This window comes from Lissotriton helveticus, chromosome 9 (assembly GCF_964261635.1).
Source record: "Lissotriton helveticus chromosome 9, aLisHel1.1, whole genome shotgun sequence".
Lineage (NCBI taxonomy): Eukaryota > Metazoa > Chordata > Amphibia > Caudata > Salamandridae > Lissotriton > Lissotriton helveticus.
Window position 1 is genome coordinate 219,375,791 of NC_136070.1, and position 18,586 is coordinate 219,394,376.

Genomic DNA, 18,586 nt, shown 5'->3' on the forward strand with positions numbered 1-18,586 from the left:
ACTCCCATACAGTATAATGCGGCCTTCCCCCCGGCACTTCATAAAGTTCCCTTCGACGCATGGAACGAGGGAGGGTGTCACACGATTTACTATCTCTCTCACAAGGGTGAGCTCCTCAAATTCCAAGAATGCAAGCAGCAGTTCGCGTTGGACACTAAGGAACATTTCCACTACTTGCAGCTTAAGCACTGGGTAAAGCAGGCCTTGATGCAGCAGGCACCCACCAGGGACTTGCTCCCCATTGAAAAATTTGCTTGAGCCGGGTCTACTTCCAGGGGGTGTGTCTCCTTCCTATACACACTTATACAAGCCCTAAGTCCTCGCACCACCCCAAGATATAGAAGCTTTTGGGACACTCTGGTAGGCACCCCACTCGGGGACAAGCAATGGGAATGTCTCAACAATGATATCACGAAATGTAACCGTTCAATGTATTTACGGGAAGCACACTATAAGGTTGTGTACGACTGGTATCTATACCCTCAGAAACTGCACAGATTTTTCCCCAATACCTCAGATAGATGTTGGAGGGGATGTGGTCTATTGGGCGACTTTAGGCACATTTGGTGGGACTGCCCCCATATTCAGCCTTTCTGGAAGGAGATCCTGTCCCAAATCTAGCTTATTTTAGGATACCCGATCCCTCAGACCATAGAGCACACCCTGTTAGGAGCACGAGACCCCCTTTTTAAACGCCAAACTATGTGGCTATGCCTGTGGGCTGCCAAAATGGCACTTGCAGCTGCTTGGAAGCGACCAGAGGCGCACTCGATGACTCAATGGCATGCAAGGCTGTGGAGGGCACTGGCTCTCGAGCGCATGGCGGACATAGTCGATGACACCAGAAGGAATTAGAATATTCATGGTTCGCACTAGTGAGCTACCTCTCTGAAGGCCTTCCACTAACAGCCTGCTCACCGTGGCTTAGGGCCCTCAACATGTTCCTTATCTAGGGCCCCAGAGTTTTTTAGCCACACACGGGCACCGTGCTGGAGCCGACACGAGGAACCCAGACGCCTCGCCCCTCCACTACACCTATCATACTTTGGCACCATGACACCACTGTTTTTGTTGTATTTAGTGTTCTGGTATAAATTGTAAAGTTCTTCTGTACCGCCCCCGATATAGTGGGCAATTCGTAAGCTATTTGATGACCTGCACACAACAGCAGACTGAGATTGTCTCTAGGACTGGGATTTCAAGCCACAGAACTTGTGACAAAGATGTTACTTTCAAGTGCTTTCTATAACTCCTGGCTTTTTCCCTCTACTGGCCATGACTGTCTGTTGTTTATGTGGTGCATGTCTGAGGAGTTATTAAAACCAAATAAACAGATTTTGAAATAGAGTATAGCGGGAGTGGGAAGCAGACTACTCACTGGTACCGGTCTGAAGACTCTGGGATGAAACTGTGAGTATAACTTGTGAGTTTATTGCTGTAAAGTGATGTGCTGTGGGCGCTGTAGGATACTGGCCGCTGTATCATACCTGTGTAAGTAGTGTTAGTGTGCGTTTATACTAAACAGGGAGTGGGAAGCAAACTACTCACTCCTACCGGTCTGAAGACTTGAATGAAGTGTTTGAGGAAGCAGGAATAAAGAAATAATCGTCAAAAATATAATGCAGAATGTTGCAATGCCACAAAAGAAAAATTGTGAAATGAGATGTGTCTAAGAAAGTTGCTGTATGTAATAAAGGGATGGAGGTTGAAAATTATATAGAAAGTCCTTTATTTACGTGACTTAATTTGACTCACTGGTGCAAGAGCTAGGGCATCCAGCTGATGCAAAGTTGAACCACTTCTGTAGTATTCAAATGTAAGCTCCTGCATCAGTGAATTGCATATTACATGTTACAGCTGCATGTGGCATAAACAATAGCTATTAAACCTGAATGACTTTATATTCTATAAGGAAAATAAAGGTAGAATACAATTACCACATGTACCTTTAAGAATAGAAAGAATAGAAAGAAATAAAATAGAAATTGCAAAATGTAATCATCAAACATTTTAGGTACTTTGACAGTAGAATAGTCAGCAATCTGTACAGTAGATTCAATGTGGTGCGTGTCAGAATTGGTACTAGTTCTACCCCACATTGGAACTTTGAGGATGAATACAAACATTGTGCTTCTGAGAAGCACATTCGGTACCTTTGTAGTTAAACCATACATTATTGTCTTCAGCTGTTTAAAAAAACATTATTGTGTAGAGAGCTAAGGCATCGAGCTGAGACAAACTCCAACCGCTTCTGCTGTAGTCAAACCGAAGCTCCTGCATCAGTGAATTGCATATTCATGTTACAGTTCTATGTGACATACACAATAGCTATTAGACATGAATGAATTAATTGTATAATGAAAATAAAGGTAGTTTACGATTACCACACTGTGCCAACCAGTTCCTAAACAAAGTCGTCTTTTTTCATTTTTATCGTGTGGTTCTGAGCAGAGGCTGGGTTTGAGTACATTTGTGTGAAAGGGCTTTTCAAATAACAGGCAGGCAGAGAGGAGTGTGCACAAAGAATAGACATGGTTTCTACATGGGTGTTGGGTTTAGGCTAATTTAGGAAATAAATAGTGTATTTGCACAGGCCATAGATCACCGATCCCTGCTTAGAGTGGAGACATAGGGGGCAATATTGAAGATAGAGTTCAAATGACTGAGTATTCTTAGAAAGTTATTAAATCAAAGTAGTAGAATTGAAGTGTATTATAAAAAACTTTAAAGGAAAAACTCAAAAAGGAGGAAAAAAATCCATTCAAGAATAATGTTAGTTTTTTACAAGTCTTGGAGATTGCAGTCCAGGAGTTCTTCAGCGGCTTGAGATGCATAATGTTGCAAGAGGCTATTGTTGCCATCATCTGAGAAAAGCAAAGCGATCCAATTCACATCCTTGAAGGGACAGTAATATTCCTTGAATGTTGGAGCGGCAATTGGAATTGGCAGGCAATCTGTGATGTTGTGAAAGGTCGCACGTTGCAGGAGATCTTTCACGGCTGCGCAGGAATCCCATTCCGCTACGATTCCTTTTTGCATTGCATTCGCCATTTCTCCACTGCCAGAACAATCATGGTCATGGTTTTCAAGATAATGCATTACCTGATGGATATTGGGAGCGATTGTTGGGATGTTGGCAAGGCATAGATCCATTTGCCAGTCAAATGGGCAAGTTTTGCAATCAAACGATGGTTGTACGCATATTGCATAAGTGTAGATAAATGTTATGTTGTAGATAGCTCCGATCCGATAATAGATAGAGGCAGGTAGCCGAAAGGTTTTTCCATAAGGACATGCTGTGTGCCAGCTGACATTCCGTAGGAGTGCATGTTATTGAGAAGCAGATAACTGCCGTTAGAAAGCTGTGTGAATGTTGGTCTGATTGTGGGAGTTGGCGTCCTTTCAAGAAAGGGCACAAGATTGGGGGCTGTAAGCTTAGAAGCGCCGTTAGACATTCTTGCATAGTAGTGAATGACTACCATTGTGGTCGCAGTATTCACCTGTGAGAAAAACTTTTGTATGATCTTTAAGTCAGCGATATGTAAATGGGAGAAACCACTGCTCGTGAATAAATCCGCTACCTTATATAATCTCATTAAACATTACAAACAACATGTGCACCTAGCAGACACAACAACACTACATACTGTGGGAAACCTGGCTAGCCATGTGCACAAACTAAACATGGCATGGCACCTCTGCCTCACAATGCAGAATACGGGGAGAAATGGGAGCAAAGTATGTGCGAAGGTGGCAAGTAATTATCGATTAGAAAAGTATATAATGCAAAGTCTTAAGGGAATGTGCCGGACAGAGTTGAGTATGCAGAGAACAGACATGTACATGTCAACATACAATGATGGTCTATTGAGTGAAGTGGACAGTGGACACAACCATGATAGTACAATCAGTAGTGAAGATTACGGAATGGTAGCGCGTACGTGCCTCCCCCCCAAATGTTTAAGGTAGTGGGCTGGCTCGGCGTAGGCAACGCTAGCCATGGGGTACGAAGAAGAGACATGTTTTTCTGGGTGTGGTTCTCTTCCGGATTGGCGAACGTGTCTGCCAGGTCTGTGCAGATTACACCGCCATGAGGCTGATGCCCGTGAGCAAAGGTGGCTAAGTGAATGATGCTTTCAGCGTGCTGGCATCTAGAAAGCATCATGGCCGCTGCAACACATATATGCCCCACAGTTCACCTTTTGACACCGCCGTATGTGAAAGAGGGCACACCACGTGCCGGTGGAAGCTCCTGGGCCGAGGTCTGCGAGCTCGGAAGGCTCCTGAGATTACCACTGGGTACAGTGCACAGGCACAGAGCACCCAGCCTGAGGCCCAGCACCATGGAGTGCTCTGTATACTACTAACACAGTAGTCCGACAGGTACCAACAGTGGAACTGTGTTTTTTATTCCTTTGTGGGCGATGCTAGAATTGTTTCTGAGAGTAGATATGAAGGTACTCCCTTCGACCAGGTGCAACCAACTCTAGGTCCCAGCAGTGGAACGGTGTCTTGATCCCACAATGGACGATGTCCGATATTACCTGGTGCTTGCTTTTCACAGAGCTCCGTCCATTGAGGTGCATCAGACTCTGTGATTCCGTAGTTAACTGTTGCATATGATTATTGGGCTTGATTGACTGCAGTCGCCGGACTACAGCGCGGTACCGCAGGTCCGAACAATGAAATGGGGTCTTGATTCTATGATTGAGAAAGTCAGAAGTTAAAGTCTGTGATGATTTCGGTGTACCCCCTCCGATCAGGTGCAACCAACTCTATGTCCCAACAGTGGAACGGTGTCTTGATCCCACAAAGGACGATGTCCGATATTATCTGCAGCTTGGTTTTGATAGGACTCTCTCCATTGAGGTGCATCACAGTCTGTGCTTCCGTTGCTAACTGCTGTACAGGTTTATTGGGCTTTGCTGACTGTAGTCGCTGGACTACAGCGCAGTACAGCAGGTCCGTACAATGAAATGGGGTCTTGATTCTATGATTGAGGAAGTCAGAAGTTAAAGTCTGTGATGATTTCGGAGAACCCCCTCCGATCAGGTGCAACCTACTCTAGGTCCCAACAGTGGAACGGTGTCTTGATCCCTCAGTGGACGATGTTAGAACTGCATCTGAGAGTGGAGATGGAGGTACTCCCTTAGACCAGCTGCAACCAACTCTGGGTCCCAACAGTGGAACGGTGTCTTGATCCCACAATGGATGATGTTAGAACTGCATCTGAGAGTGGCGATGAAGGTACTCCCTTTGACCAGGTGGAGCGAACTCTAGGTTACAACAGTGGAACGGTGTCTTGATCCCACAATGGAAGATGTCTGATATTACATTCTGCTTGGTTTTCACAGAACTCCTTCGGTTGAGGTGCATTAACAACTGCACATGATTATTGGGCATGGTTTACTGCAGTCGCTGGACTACTCAGCTGTACAGCAGGTCCGAACATTGAAACATGGTCTTAATTCTATGATTGAGGATGTCAGAAGTTAAAGTTTGAGATGATTTTTGTACACCCCCTCTGATGAGGCACAAAGAACTCTAGGTACCAACACTTGAACGGTGTTTTGATCCCTCAATGGATAATGTTAGAACTGGATCTGAGAGTGGAGATGAAGGTACTCCCTTCTACTAGGTGCAAGAAACTTTAGGTCCCAACAGTGGAATGGTGTCTTGATCCCACAATGGACAACGTCCAATATTACTTGTTGCTGTTTATCACAGAACTCCCTCTGTTGAGGAGCATCAGACTCTGTGCTTCCGTAGTTAACTGCTGCACATAATTATTGGGCCTAGTTGACTGCTATAACTGGAATACACTGCGGTACAGCAGGTCCGAATAGTGAAACGGGGTCTTGACTCTATAATTGAGGATTACAGAAGTTAAAGTTTGTGATGATTTCTGTGTACCCTCTTTGATGAGGTGCAAGCAACTCTAGGTACCAATCAGTGGAACGGTGTCTTGATTCCACAATGGACGATGTTAGAACTGTATCTGAGAGTGGAGATGGAGGTACTGCCTTCGACCAGGTGCAACCAAGTCTAGGTCCCAACAGTGGAACGGTGTCTTGATCCCACAATGGATGATGTTAGAACTGCATCTGAGAGTGGAGATGAAGGTACTCCCTTCGACCAGGTGCAACCAACTCTAGGTCCCAACAGTGGAACGGTGTCTTGATCCCACAATGGACGATGTCCGATATTACCTGGTGCTTGCTTTTACAGAGCTCCCTCCGTTGAGGTGCATCAGACTCTGTGATTCCGTAGTTAACTGTTGCATATGATTATTGGGCTTGATTGACTACAGTCGCTGGACTACAGCGCGGTACAGCAGGTCCGAACAATGAAATGGGGTCTTGATTCTCTGATTGAGGAAGTCAGAAGTTAAAGTCTGTGATGATTTCGGTGTACCCCCTCCGATCAGGTGCAACCAACTCTAGGTCCCAACAGTGGAACGGTGTCTTGATCCCACAGTGGATGATGTTAGAACTGCATCTGAGAGTGGTGATGAAGGTACTCCCTGCGACCAGGTGCAACCAACTCTAGGTCCCAACAGTGGAACAGTGTCTTGATCCCACAAAGGACGATGTCCGATATTATCTGCAGGTTGGTTTTGATAGGACTTCCTCCCTTGAGGTGCATCACCGTCTGCTGCTTGTTTTTTTCCAAACTTCGTCAGTTAAGGTGCATCACACTCTGTGCTTCCATAGCTAACTGCTGCACATGATTATTGGGCTTAGTTAGACACTAGTTGGTGGAGTACATCTCAGTACAGCACGTCCAAACAGTGAAACGGGGGCTTGATTCTATGATTGAGGATGTCATAAGTTAAAGTCTGTGATGATTTCTGGGTACTCCCTCTGATCAGGTGCAACCAACTCCATGCTTTCAAATCCAATGGTACGTGGCTGTGAGGTGTTAATTACCACCACTTCCTCAAGCCTACACTGCCGTTTGCAGGGTTCAAAATTCAGATTGAGTGGTGATTGTTTAATTACAGAATCCAGTAGTCAAGTAACTACAACGTCTGTTGAATTATGTACAATATTGTTTTATTAGAACATTGGAATGTTTGGAGGTCCATTGAAAACAATGGAGTAGCTCCGGGCTTATAATGGCTGGTATAAGCCTTGAGTTCTAACATTCTAATGTTTCTTTGTTCACTGCTCTGGCTGTGAACAAAGGCTTCAGGGAGCCTGAGGGGATTCCAATCCCCTTGGCTCCCTTAAAGCTTTGTTTTATTTGTTTGGGACATTCTACACTCTAGTAGCAGAATGTTCTAGTAGCCTTATAGCCCTTCGTAGCTGGGATATACCAGCTATTAAAGTCCCTCTCCCTTGTTAAAGGACCTCACCTTCGGTTCGGGCCTTTAATGCTGGAGAGGGATTTTAATAGCCGGTATAGCCTGCTATGGAGGGGTATAAGGCTATAGTATCCCTGCTTGAAGAACTTATTTTAGATGCGTTATAGGTTTAGTAAAATGACCAAATTCATCTTGCAAGTCCAAAGGAACAGTGAATGGTGTAGACTGTGGACAGATGAAACCCCAATTCGAATTGTTTTGATTTATTTATTGTAGAGTTTTCTGTAATTTACGTTGTTGTATTTTGGGAAGAGGCAGTGAGAAAAAGTATTCATGGTTATGTGTGTGAGTACTGCCTTCAATTAACAATGCAGACAGTAGTGTTCACAATTCAGATTGACTCGCTATTGTAGATGGCGCAGTCCTGTAAGAAGAGACATTGCTGTAGTGCGCTCTGTCTGCACCACTCATACGCATTATTGCAGGCTCCGCACATGGTCCTTGTGGCTTCACGTATTGAAAACTGTGGAGCTCAAGTCAATGCCACATGGTGGTGGGCCCTTGCTGAATGGTCTCTCTGGCCAACACTGCAGACAGCAGTGTTCACATTTGAGATTGAGTCGGTATTGTAGATGTTGCAGTCCTATAGGAAAAGACATTGCTCCAGTGCGCTCCGTCCGCACAACGCATATGTATCATTGCAGGATCCGCACACGCTTTTTATTTTCTTTGCGTTCGACAAACTGGGCAGCTCAAGTCAATGCTACATGGCTGTGGGAGCTTGCTGGACGCTCTCTCTGGCCTATACTGCCGACAGCAGTGTTCACATTTGAGATTGAGTGGGTATTGTAGATGATGCAGTCATGTAGGAAAAGAATTGCTGCATTGCGGTCTGTCCGCACCGCGCATATGCATCATTGCAGGATCTGGTCATGCTTTTTTTTTGCTTTGCGTATGACAAACTGGGCGGCTCAAGTCAATGCCACGTGGCTGTGGGCCCTTGATGAAGAAGAGACATTGCTGTAGTTCGCTCTGTCTGCAACACTCATACACATTATTGCAGGCTCCGCACATGGTCCTTGTGGCTTCACGCATTGAAAACTGTGGAGCTCAAGTCAATGCCACATGATGGTTGTCCCTTGCTGAACACTCTCTCTGGCCGACACTGCAGACTTCAGTGTTCACATTTGACATTGATTGTTATTGTACATGATGCAGTTCTGTAGGAAAATAAATTGTTCTAGTGTGCTCTGTCTGCACCACTCATGCGCATCATTGCAGTCTCTGCACACTTATGTTTTCTTTGTGTATTGCAAACTGCTCAAGTCAATGCCATGTGGCTGTGCGCCCCTGCTGACCACTCTCTGTGGCCTACACTGCAGACAGCAGTGTTCACACTTGAGATCAAGGTGCTATTGTAGATGAGGTAGTCCTGTAGGAAAATACATTGTTCCAGTGCGTACTGTCTGCACCATGCATACGTAGTATTGTAGGCTCCGCACACGCTTTTTTGTTGCTTCTCATATGACAAACTGGGCAGGTCAAGTCACCTTACATAGCTGTGCGTGCTTGCTGGCTGCTCTCTGTGGCCTACACTGCAGACAGCAGTGTTCACAATTGAGATTGATTCCCTATTGCAGATGATGCAGTGTTGATGGCAACGTAAGCAGTCTCAATCAAGGCCTAATGTCAAGGTAAATTCTCTCTGAAATCATTTACTGGATTGGCTCATGGTAGGAAAGAGATAGGGATGTTTTTGAAGATACTGTTATTTTTAATTGGTATTTCCATAGTTAGTTGGACATACTTTTCCTTGACTCTGTGAGGGAACAGATCTCTTTGCCGGTCTTTTTACTGAGTGAGAAGCTTCATGCTGAACACTTCCCTTATTTTCCTGTACTTCTACCAAAGTTTAACTATGCTGACAACTTCCAGGCTCTCGGCAAAGAACCCCTGTTAGAAAACATGGTCTTAACATATGTTTAGGTTAGAAAAGGGAAGATTCTTTACGGGGCATCTTATTGCGACAGTTGATTTCCTTTGTATTGCAGTTGTTACTATTTTGTAGCTCATTTTCTTGTGATTTAGCTTGCTAAGCAGATTTGGTGTTCAAACTATATTGCTATGTCTTCTAGGAACCCTATATGTTTGAATTATTTGATTCTTAGTCTTCATTGTGGAGCCATATTGGCTTCACAAATGTGGAAATGTATTTCTTGTTTTAGCTCCCTTACAACGCTTTAAGATTAACAAAGGTCCATGCTACCATTGGGGAAATATATTGAATGATTTTACTAAGAGATTGGGGTGGAGAAATCTGTGCACCTCACTGAAAACAAATACATGAGCAAATAAGCATGCAAAAGAGTGAAATAAAGACAGCCGGAAGCACAACATGGTGATGTTAGCCTATTTATTTCAGTGATCAGAAAGACATTACCAACTCAGCGTTTTTTGCCAGCAGCAAAGGTCAGTTGGCATTCTTTTATCCTGAATAAATTTGAATAGGTTTTTAATTTTCTAACTACTCGTCACCCTTGTGTGAGCCAATATCAAGGCTTAAGTTCCATACCTTTGGATGAAGCAAGTCTTTCTTCAATCCCTCATTTGGGGAATTTGCATAGTCATGAGGACCGTCTTAATTCCTTGTGAGCTACATCATCTACCCTCTCATCCAAATCTTTGTCATATCTCAATGACTTAAGATCACTGGAGGCAGACTTAGTACAGGCCCTGCGTATACAGACCAAGTCCGGTTCACCATTTAACCCTTGCCCACCGTAAATTCTTCACCCGGTATCAGGGACTGTTGCCATCTATCTTAAGGATGTCTTTAATAAAATGCTCTGTGAGGGTTATTTTCCCAAGGAATGGAAAATGGCCTCCATCCTCCCACTTCTAAAGAAATGTTACCTTGATGTAAGACCCTCTTAACTACAGACCAATTTCTCGCATCCCCCTTCCAGTGGAATTAGTAGAAAAGGTTATAAACTCAGGGCTATCCGCTTTTATCTTAAAGAACAATCTATTAGACTAATCCCAATATGCCTTTAGGAGGTAGCAAAGTACAGAATCCAGCCTGATCACAGCAGCAGGGGGAATAAGGTTAACCATGGATAAGGGAGGGCGGTCTGCTCTTATCTTATTAGATCTGTCCGCTGCCTTCGACTCAGTGAACTACAATATCCTCTTTGGCTGGCTTGCAGCCATAGGGATCAGAGGCATGACCCTAAATCTTTTGTCTTCCTTTCTTTTCGATAGTGAGCAATTTGTAGAGAATAATGGGTGTAGGTCAATGGTATTCTCTCTCCCATGTGCAGTCCCACAGGGCTCGCCTTTGAGCCACACACTATTCAATATATATGTGATGCTTTTAGCTAGGCTCATTAAACATTTCAGCTTCTCTGTGGTCTCTTATGCCGATGACACATAGATTGTGGTGTCTTTGTCCGGTGCTCTGGATATTATGGCACAAGTTATATGTTATAAAGGTATTTATATCGCGCACTGCTACTCAAGAGTGTCCTGGTGCGTGGAGATACAGTACCATAGATTTTGGGATTATATGCATGAGGTAGGGAACTGGATGTCAGGAAATTGTCTAAAATTAAACACAGGGAAAACATAGGTACTCTTGTTTGGGAAAGACAGGTCTTTCTGGACACCAAGGTGGTGGCCGGTAAAATTGGGGAAAGCCCCTGCACTGGTCGCAAAAGTTAAAAATGTAGGAGTATTCTTTGGCGATAAACTCTCTTTTGAAGGTCAAACTTCTTGCTTTTTAACCTTGAAGATCCTGCAGAAAGTCCTACTGTTCATCACTCTGGAGCTTCAGAAAGCTGTCATCGCCGCTCTAATCCTATCAAAACTGGAATATTGTAGAGCCTTGTTCATAAACAGCTGGCTTAAAAGGCTCAATAAGTTCCAGGACCTGCAGAATCCAGCCGCTCATCTGCTTCTCTCAATTCTCAAGTTTCAATCAGTCTCTCATCTTTTATCACAACTGCATTGGCTCCCCATGTAAAAACAAATTCCTTTTAAGTCTCTCTGTATTGCCTTTAAGGCTCAACAAGGTTAAAATAAGAATACATTTCATAAATATGCCACCCACTCAGTGATTCAGATCCTCTTCGGCCCTTAATCTTGTTATCTTGAAAATCAAAATGGCCCCCTGGGGTGGAAGAAGTTTTATAGTTAGAACAGCCAGGATCTGGAACACTCTTCCTACTTCTCTTCAAATAAAAACTGATCTATTGTCATTTCGATAATCTTTGAAAACATGGCTGTCCCGATTCTTTGGTGTCTAGACACCTTTGATTAGTAGTGCGGGGTACAAATTTTCACTTCATTTCACAGTGGAATGTTCCTTATGTGGATCAGTGACCCAAAGAGAATGGTCACACATCATTCCTATGCTGCCCTAGGGCACACTTCACACAGATCCCTTCATACAAAAATAACAAAAAAAGAATAATGGAGAACATAAATAAATAGGAAGTTTGTACAATGGCAACTGGGTACCTGAAAATAAACCTTTTAACAAAAACAGTAGGTGTAACCTCTACAAAATTCATTAGATATCCAGGTTTTATCCTATACCTCATGAAAGACTTGCATGGGTTTGATTCCCCTTAATATGGCTTATCCTTTCCCTAATCAGTATCAAGCGCCAAAGGTGTGACCTCTTTACATATGTGCACTTCAACTCTTTCCACCACAGGTGATCACATATGTACATATTTGTCCTTGTTCCCAACTCTACCATCATTCATCACAACTACAGCCACCCTCACGTTTACTACTTGTTTTAGAACATTCAAATGTGAATTTCCATCATCTTTCAGTCTCTAGTTACAACCTTCCTTGCAGTCAATCCTTGACTAGCATTCATTGCACAATTCAATTTTGCCCTCTTCTTATCCACCACTTACTGACACGTGGAGTTGTTATCATCACCCACAACAAATCCTTCAAAGTAATAGTCCACCCCAATTGCAGCTGATCTTTGTTCACCCTATTAACTCTCTAAACCTACTTATTACACCTAGGATGACACTGTGAGATTCTAATGTTGTTTTACTGGGTTCTAAGTACTATTTAATTTCTCCCGACAATAATTTTGTTCCTGTTAAAAAGACATTTCCTGGGTCAGATGAATTTTAGAACATATATGTTAAGCAAAAGGAGGCCTGTCCATTCTGACGTAGATTAACCCTCGTCAGGATGATGAGAAAAAACATAGGGGCATATTATCAAGGACAGGCGATACATTATCGACGTTTTTATCGTCAGGAAACTGCCGATAAAGCGGCGATAATGGCCTTGATAATATGCTCTATGAATTCCAATCGAAGCCCATGTTAGATGTAAGCACATCTAACATGGGCTTCGATTGGAATTCATAGAGCATATTATCAAGGCCATTATCGCCGCTTTATTGGCAGTTTCCTACCGATAAAAGCGGCGATAATGTATCGCCTGTCCTTGATAATATGCCCCATAGTTTTTTTTAGATAACCCTCACCCACCAGTTTGCCCCTTGGTGGCATGCTTCATCGACGGGTTCTTCCTGTACCGCTGCAGAACGAGGTTTGCTGCAACCTACGAGGTACGCAGGAGCAGGGAATAGTATGGTAAGATGATGGCAGTAAATACAAGTGGGAGGGGTCTTATGTAGAATGTGTTGGTGAATCCTTTAATCTATCTTCTAGGCAATATGATGAAAAAATGGGGAGAAAGTAGGTAGTCTAGGTGATAACTCTCCCATTATATATTACATGCATTAAGCAGTAATGCCAAGTAGGTGTTAAGCAACATATACTTTTTTTAGCATTCAGTGAGTGTGCTGGAGGTATATATGAGCATTACCTCAGGGGTGGAATCAGGGAGCTATCCTTGGTCTTGATGAAAACCATGGGGATTGGCTTGTAACATGTAGACCCATTGGAAGGCAGGTTAATTATTAACTAGACTTCCCACTTTCTCCCCATAGTTTTTGTGCCATGTGTTTCTTTGAGATCATTTCCTATTGCTACTTGTAGTATCAAGCACATCCTCAAGGGTGTTCGGGGGAGGGGATGCAAGACACAAGAGGGTGCTTGAAAATGCTGTCAACACTCCAGGTTTGTTCATTCCCCAGTTTAAGAAAATGTCAGCCTAAGTGAATACCTGCTGTGCATAGTGAGGTGGCACGCATCATAGGTGTTTATGCAAGGCTGCTGCCTCTGTTCCAGGACCGTTCTTTCTGCTGGAAATCTCCCCTCTGCCCCCAGAGGGGGCAAGATATGGTTTATGAAATAAGACCTGCTGTGTTGGAAAATTTCCTCTGTGCTACGATGTTATGTCCAAAAACGTTTGAAAATTTTGTTGACAGGGCGCAAAAAAACTGTACACCATGTTGTTCAACCTTGTACCAAATGTTCAGATTGAATCCCAAGAAGAGTCACTGAATAACAAATGAAGCTTATACATGCTACTAAGGGAGAATCAAAAGGGAATTTACCACAATGCTGTTAAGCAGCATGATTGAAGCATCTGAATTGGCTTGAATGGGCTGGCTCTGCGCTCCGAAAGAAACTGGAGGCCTGTGCCTGCTCTCAAACCCAGTTGTCTCAAACAACTGGGTTAGAGAGGTTTCAATTGCACATGTCAGTCTAGCCATAGCAAGGTAGCCGGCCAGACCAACATGCACACTTCAAACTGAAGTGGCCACTGCTCACTGCTGCCAATTAGCAGCAGTGAGCAGTGAGTGAGTTTATTACCATTTTACTGCCCGCTTTCTGTGCAGCAGTGTGGGGAGGAGGGCAACACTCTTCCTCTCCTATGGAGAACCGCCGCTTCTTGTACAGAATGCTCTAAGGGATGAGAATATGCCTACTAAGAAGTGTAACTGTAAGCAAACCATTTTTGAGTACACCATCTCATGCGAATGTGCAAGCAAATGTGTGTTGAAAGTAGTTCGATAAAAATATGTCAACTTTGAGTGTGAACATGTAAAATGGAAGTTTTTGTGCCTGGGGCCTATGTAACGGCACAACACTTTGACCATAAGACAGGGAGGATTGTTCCCAATATAAGGAGTGCTAAAAATATGGGCACAACAAGGGTGACTCCCAACGTCCAAAGAGGGCACAGCCCACTACCGGTGTGTGGACAACAGGTTTGGCGAGTGTAGCGCTCTGGAAGGAGGTGGTCACAGTTAGTTTTGGGGGACAGACAGATGTGACCCCAGTTTCCCTGGGTAATAGAGAAAGGGTCCCAAAAGCTCACATACCTTCAGATACTTCAAAGAATAGGCAGTCAGTCACCATTAATGGGCAACGGGTGGAAGCTCTGTGACACACAGGAGTCAGTATGACAACTGTTAAGTGTCAGCTGGTGTCTGCAGAGCAGGTCCTACCAAACAAATTCCACCAATTCATAGTCACCAACAATCACGGGAACCATCTACCAGTGGCACTCATTTTCTTTGAGTGGGGTGAGGTCTCAGGTTTTCTGAAAGATACTGTGAGCCCTGCCATCCCTGTTGATTGTTCGCTAGACAACAAGAGATTACACTACCTGGATGGAGGTGGAACTCAGGTCTCACTTGGAGATGATGGGATTGCCTGAATGGGTCTGTATGACCACACAAGCCATGGCTGCCTGAAAAGGGAGTCAAGGATTTCTGGAGCCTGGTACTATGGCCCAGGCAGCTTCCAAGGAGAGGGGCAAGGGGAAAGGGAAACCAGTCCCTGATGCTTCCGTGGTGGAGGCTGACAGGGTCCCTAAGGACTCTGAGCCAACCAGAAAAGACATTGCCGCAATAGGTGACCTACCTGTGATTGCCAGGTAGATCCACCAGAGAGGAATTCTGCCAAGCACAGAAATAGTGTCCCACTCTAGAGGGCTTGATGTGCCAGGCCTCAGCCCATGCAGCAGGTGAAGCCTTTGGGGACCACCTAACATACTAGTAGAACAATCTCTTATATAGCGAGCCTATTTTTTCTGGTGTTGGGGCAGCCCATGTGCTGGTAGTCACCCAGTTTTACCAGACTTTCCTACTGGCTTTTGCTCATGATATACACCTGTCAGGACATTGGGGCAAGACAAGATCTTTGCCAGACTTGTTTTTCCCTTCTGATGGCCCAGAATGAAGACAGCCTCAGATGCTGCCAGGCCAGTAGAAAATCATGGAAAAAGCACAAAGCTCCCCTGATCCCATTACCTGCCATCCCTAGGCAACAGGTTTGCCCTGGTCTTGGTGAACCATGCCACCCGCTACCCAGAGACCGTCCCTCTGAAGCAGTAACTTCATGTCCTTGTAGATGAAGCCCATATCACCACACCCTATCGCACCCAACTATAGGTCTTTTGGAGAGATTCAGCAAGGCTTTGAAAGGTATGATTATGGGCCTGCCAGAGTCCATGAGGCATAAGTGGGACATCCTCTTGCCATGCTTTCTCTTCACCTACAGGGAGCCACCGCAGAAAGGAATAGAGTTCAGATGCTTTAAACTCCTCTATGGGACACCCTGTTAGGAGACCTCTAAGCTTTGTCAGGGAGGGGTAGGAGCAAGCTGCCAGAATCCTCCCCCCCCCCGGGTGTGGTCAGCTACCTGCTGGCCATCCGCAACCAGATGCACCACTTCTAAAAAAAAGTGAAAAGTAATCTAGAGTGCAGCCAGGAAATCATGAAACTCTGCTACAAGCAGAAGGCCACACTGGTGGGGTTTCAGCCTGGCCAGGAAGTATGGGGCAAGGAAACGGTAGAGTCCAGGGATCTCCAGGACCACTGGACTAGCCCACACAAGATCAAGGAGCGGAAGGGTGAGGCCACCTTCCTGGTGGACCTCCAGACCCTAGGAACCCCCTAAGGGTGCTCCATGTACATGCCCACTTTGAGAGGTCAAGAGTGAGCATGCTCCTCATGACAGATTGGGGAGTGGAAGAGGAGAGTGAACCACTCCCTCACCTTCTCTCTTCACAGGAACATGATGGGTCAGTGATGGGTGTCAACCTCTCTTCCACACTGTCCCAAGAATTGCAAGGGACTGTTACCAGTTGCTGGGGCATTTTTATCCCCTATTCTCATTTACCCCTGGACTCACTCATCTATGCATCCATGATGCTGAATGTGAGATAGTCCCTCTGTAAAGGACAACATTTACAGGTTGTCAGGCAGGGTGAGAGAACGTTAGCCTTAGGGGTGATTATGTCCTCCAATAGTCCCTGCTACGTTCCATGGTGTTGGTACCAAAGGCTGCCCCACCAGGTCCTGGTGGCTCAATTCAGTCACCAGGACTGACACACATCCTATCCTGTTATGCTGTTATGTTATGTTAAATGAATTTATACAGCGCACATACACCAGGCGGTTTCATGGCGCCCATGAGCAAGAGAGGGGCTGTGACAGCGATGCATTTGACATAAAGATATGCCTGAGTGAAGAGAAAGGTTTTAAGTAATTTCCTGAACTGTACTTAACAGGATGGAAGCCTCACATCCACAGGAAGCAAATTCCAGAGCCGAGGAGCTAATACAGCGAATCTGAGCCCTCCGTGTTTCTTACCTTTAAATACGGGGGTGGTCAGCAAATTAAGATTGAAGGAGTGCAGTTCTCGATAGGGGATATAGTGCTGAATCCTGGAAGAGAGGAATGCAGGGCCATTCCCCGTTAGGGCTTTGAATGTGGTGCATCCCAGTTTAAAGACACAGCGTTTAGCCACCGGGAGCCAGTGAAGGCTCATCGATAGGGGTTTAATGTGATGACATATACGCTGGTGGGCGATAAGTCTGGCTGCGTAATTTTGCACCAGCTGCAAATGTTGCAGTTGATATGCAGGGATGCCAATGTAAAGAGAATTGGCGTAATCAATACACGACATTACCAAGGCAAGGACAGTCAGGGTTAGGGCCTCAGTGGTTAAGAATCTGCTGATCTTCCGAATTCTGCAAAGATGGAAGAAGCACGCTGAACCCACTGAGCTTATTTGAGCCTTCATGGAAAGATCGATGCTAATCATGATCCCTAAACTCTTGACGGAAGTTGCAGGGAGTGGGGACTACCTAGTGTAGGGGGCCAAAAATTGGTGTTCCATGGGTTTGCTAATCCACCTGTGAGGATGAGCTCAGTTTTGTCTGGGTTTAATTTCAGTTGGTTTTCGTTCATCCAGGCGCTAATAAAACTTAGTGTGGACTGGAGGTTGAGCGCTGAAGAGATGGTAGGATTGATATCAACTGAAGGTCGTCGACATAGTTAAAAGTGACACCCTTTCTCACACGCAGAGACCCGATCAGGGGGAATAAGTATAGATTGAACAGTAGGGGCGAGAGGGAGGACCCCTAAGGGACCCCACATGTCAATTTCATTTTCTGGGATGAGAACTTCTCCAGGCAAACCACCTGGAAAGGGTTTGTAAGGAAGGAAGTAATCCACCTCAAAGCCATGCCCTGGACCCCGGCATTGCTGACACAGTTGATCAGAATATCATGATTGACCGTGTCAAAAGCAGCTGACAAATCAAAGAGTACCAGGGCCTTGGTGAGACCTCTGTCCATCCCCCGCTGAGTTCATCCATGACCTCAAGGATGACAGACTCTGTTGAATGTGTCGGTCTAAATCCAGCCCGGTAAGAGTCCAAGTAGTGAGATTGTTCAATAAAGGAACTCAGGCAGTTTGCCACATGAGCATCTAGGATTTTCCCGAGATAGAGCCGCAGAGAAATGGGCTGGTAATTACTCAGCACCAACGAATCCGAATTAGGTTTTTTCAGAATCGGGATGATCTCAGCACTTTTGAAGGTGTCGGGGACAATACCAAATTTTAGGGAGTTGTTGAGAAGTGATAAGGGGGGGTTTGGGGCAAGTAAGGAAAGCCTTGCGTTGGATATGCGGTGGGCAGCAATCAGTGGGGGAGCCAGAGTTAACTTTTTTTAGAAGACCAAAGAAGATTTCCTTTGATATTGGGGGGATTTGGTTAAGTACAGGTGTATTTTTGCCAGGAGGTAAGGGGGCTATAACGGAGGAGGCTGGCAGAATGCTAGTTTTGATCAGAGTATTTTATTAATGAAATAAGAATTGAGCGAGTCACATAGCGATTGCGTGGGGACAGGTTTTGATATAACCCTATAGGGGTTGGTAAGTTCCTTGACTTATTTGCTGATTTAACAATCTTTGCAGAGAAGTTTTCTGCCTTAGTCTGGAGAATTGCGTTTTTATAATCTTTGAGCAAAGTGACGTAAGAGGCTCTTTTATCCAAGGAGTAATGATGTCTCCACCTACGTTTGGCTTGCCTGTAGTGCA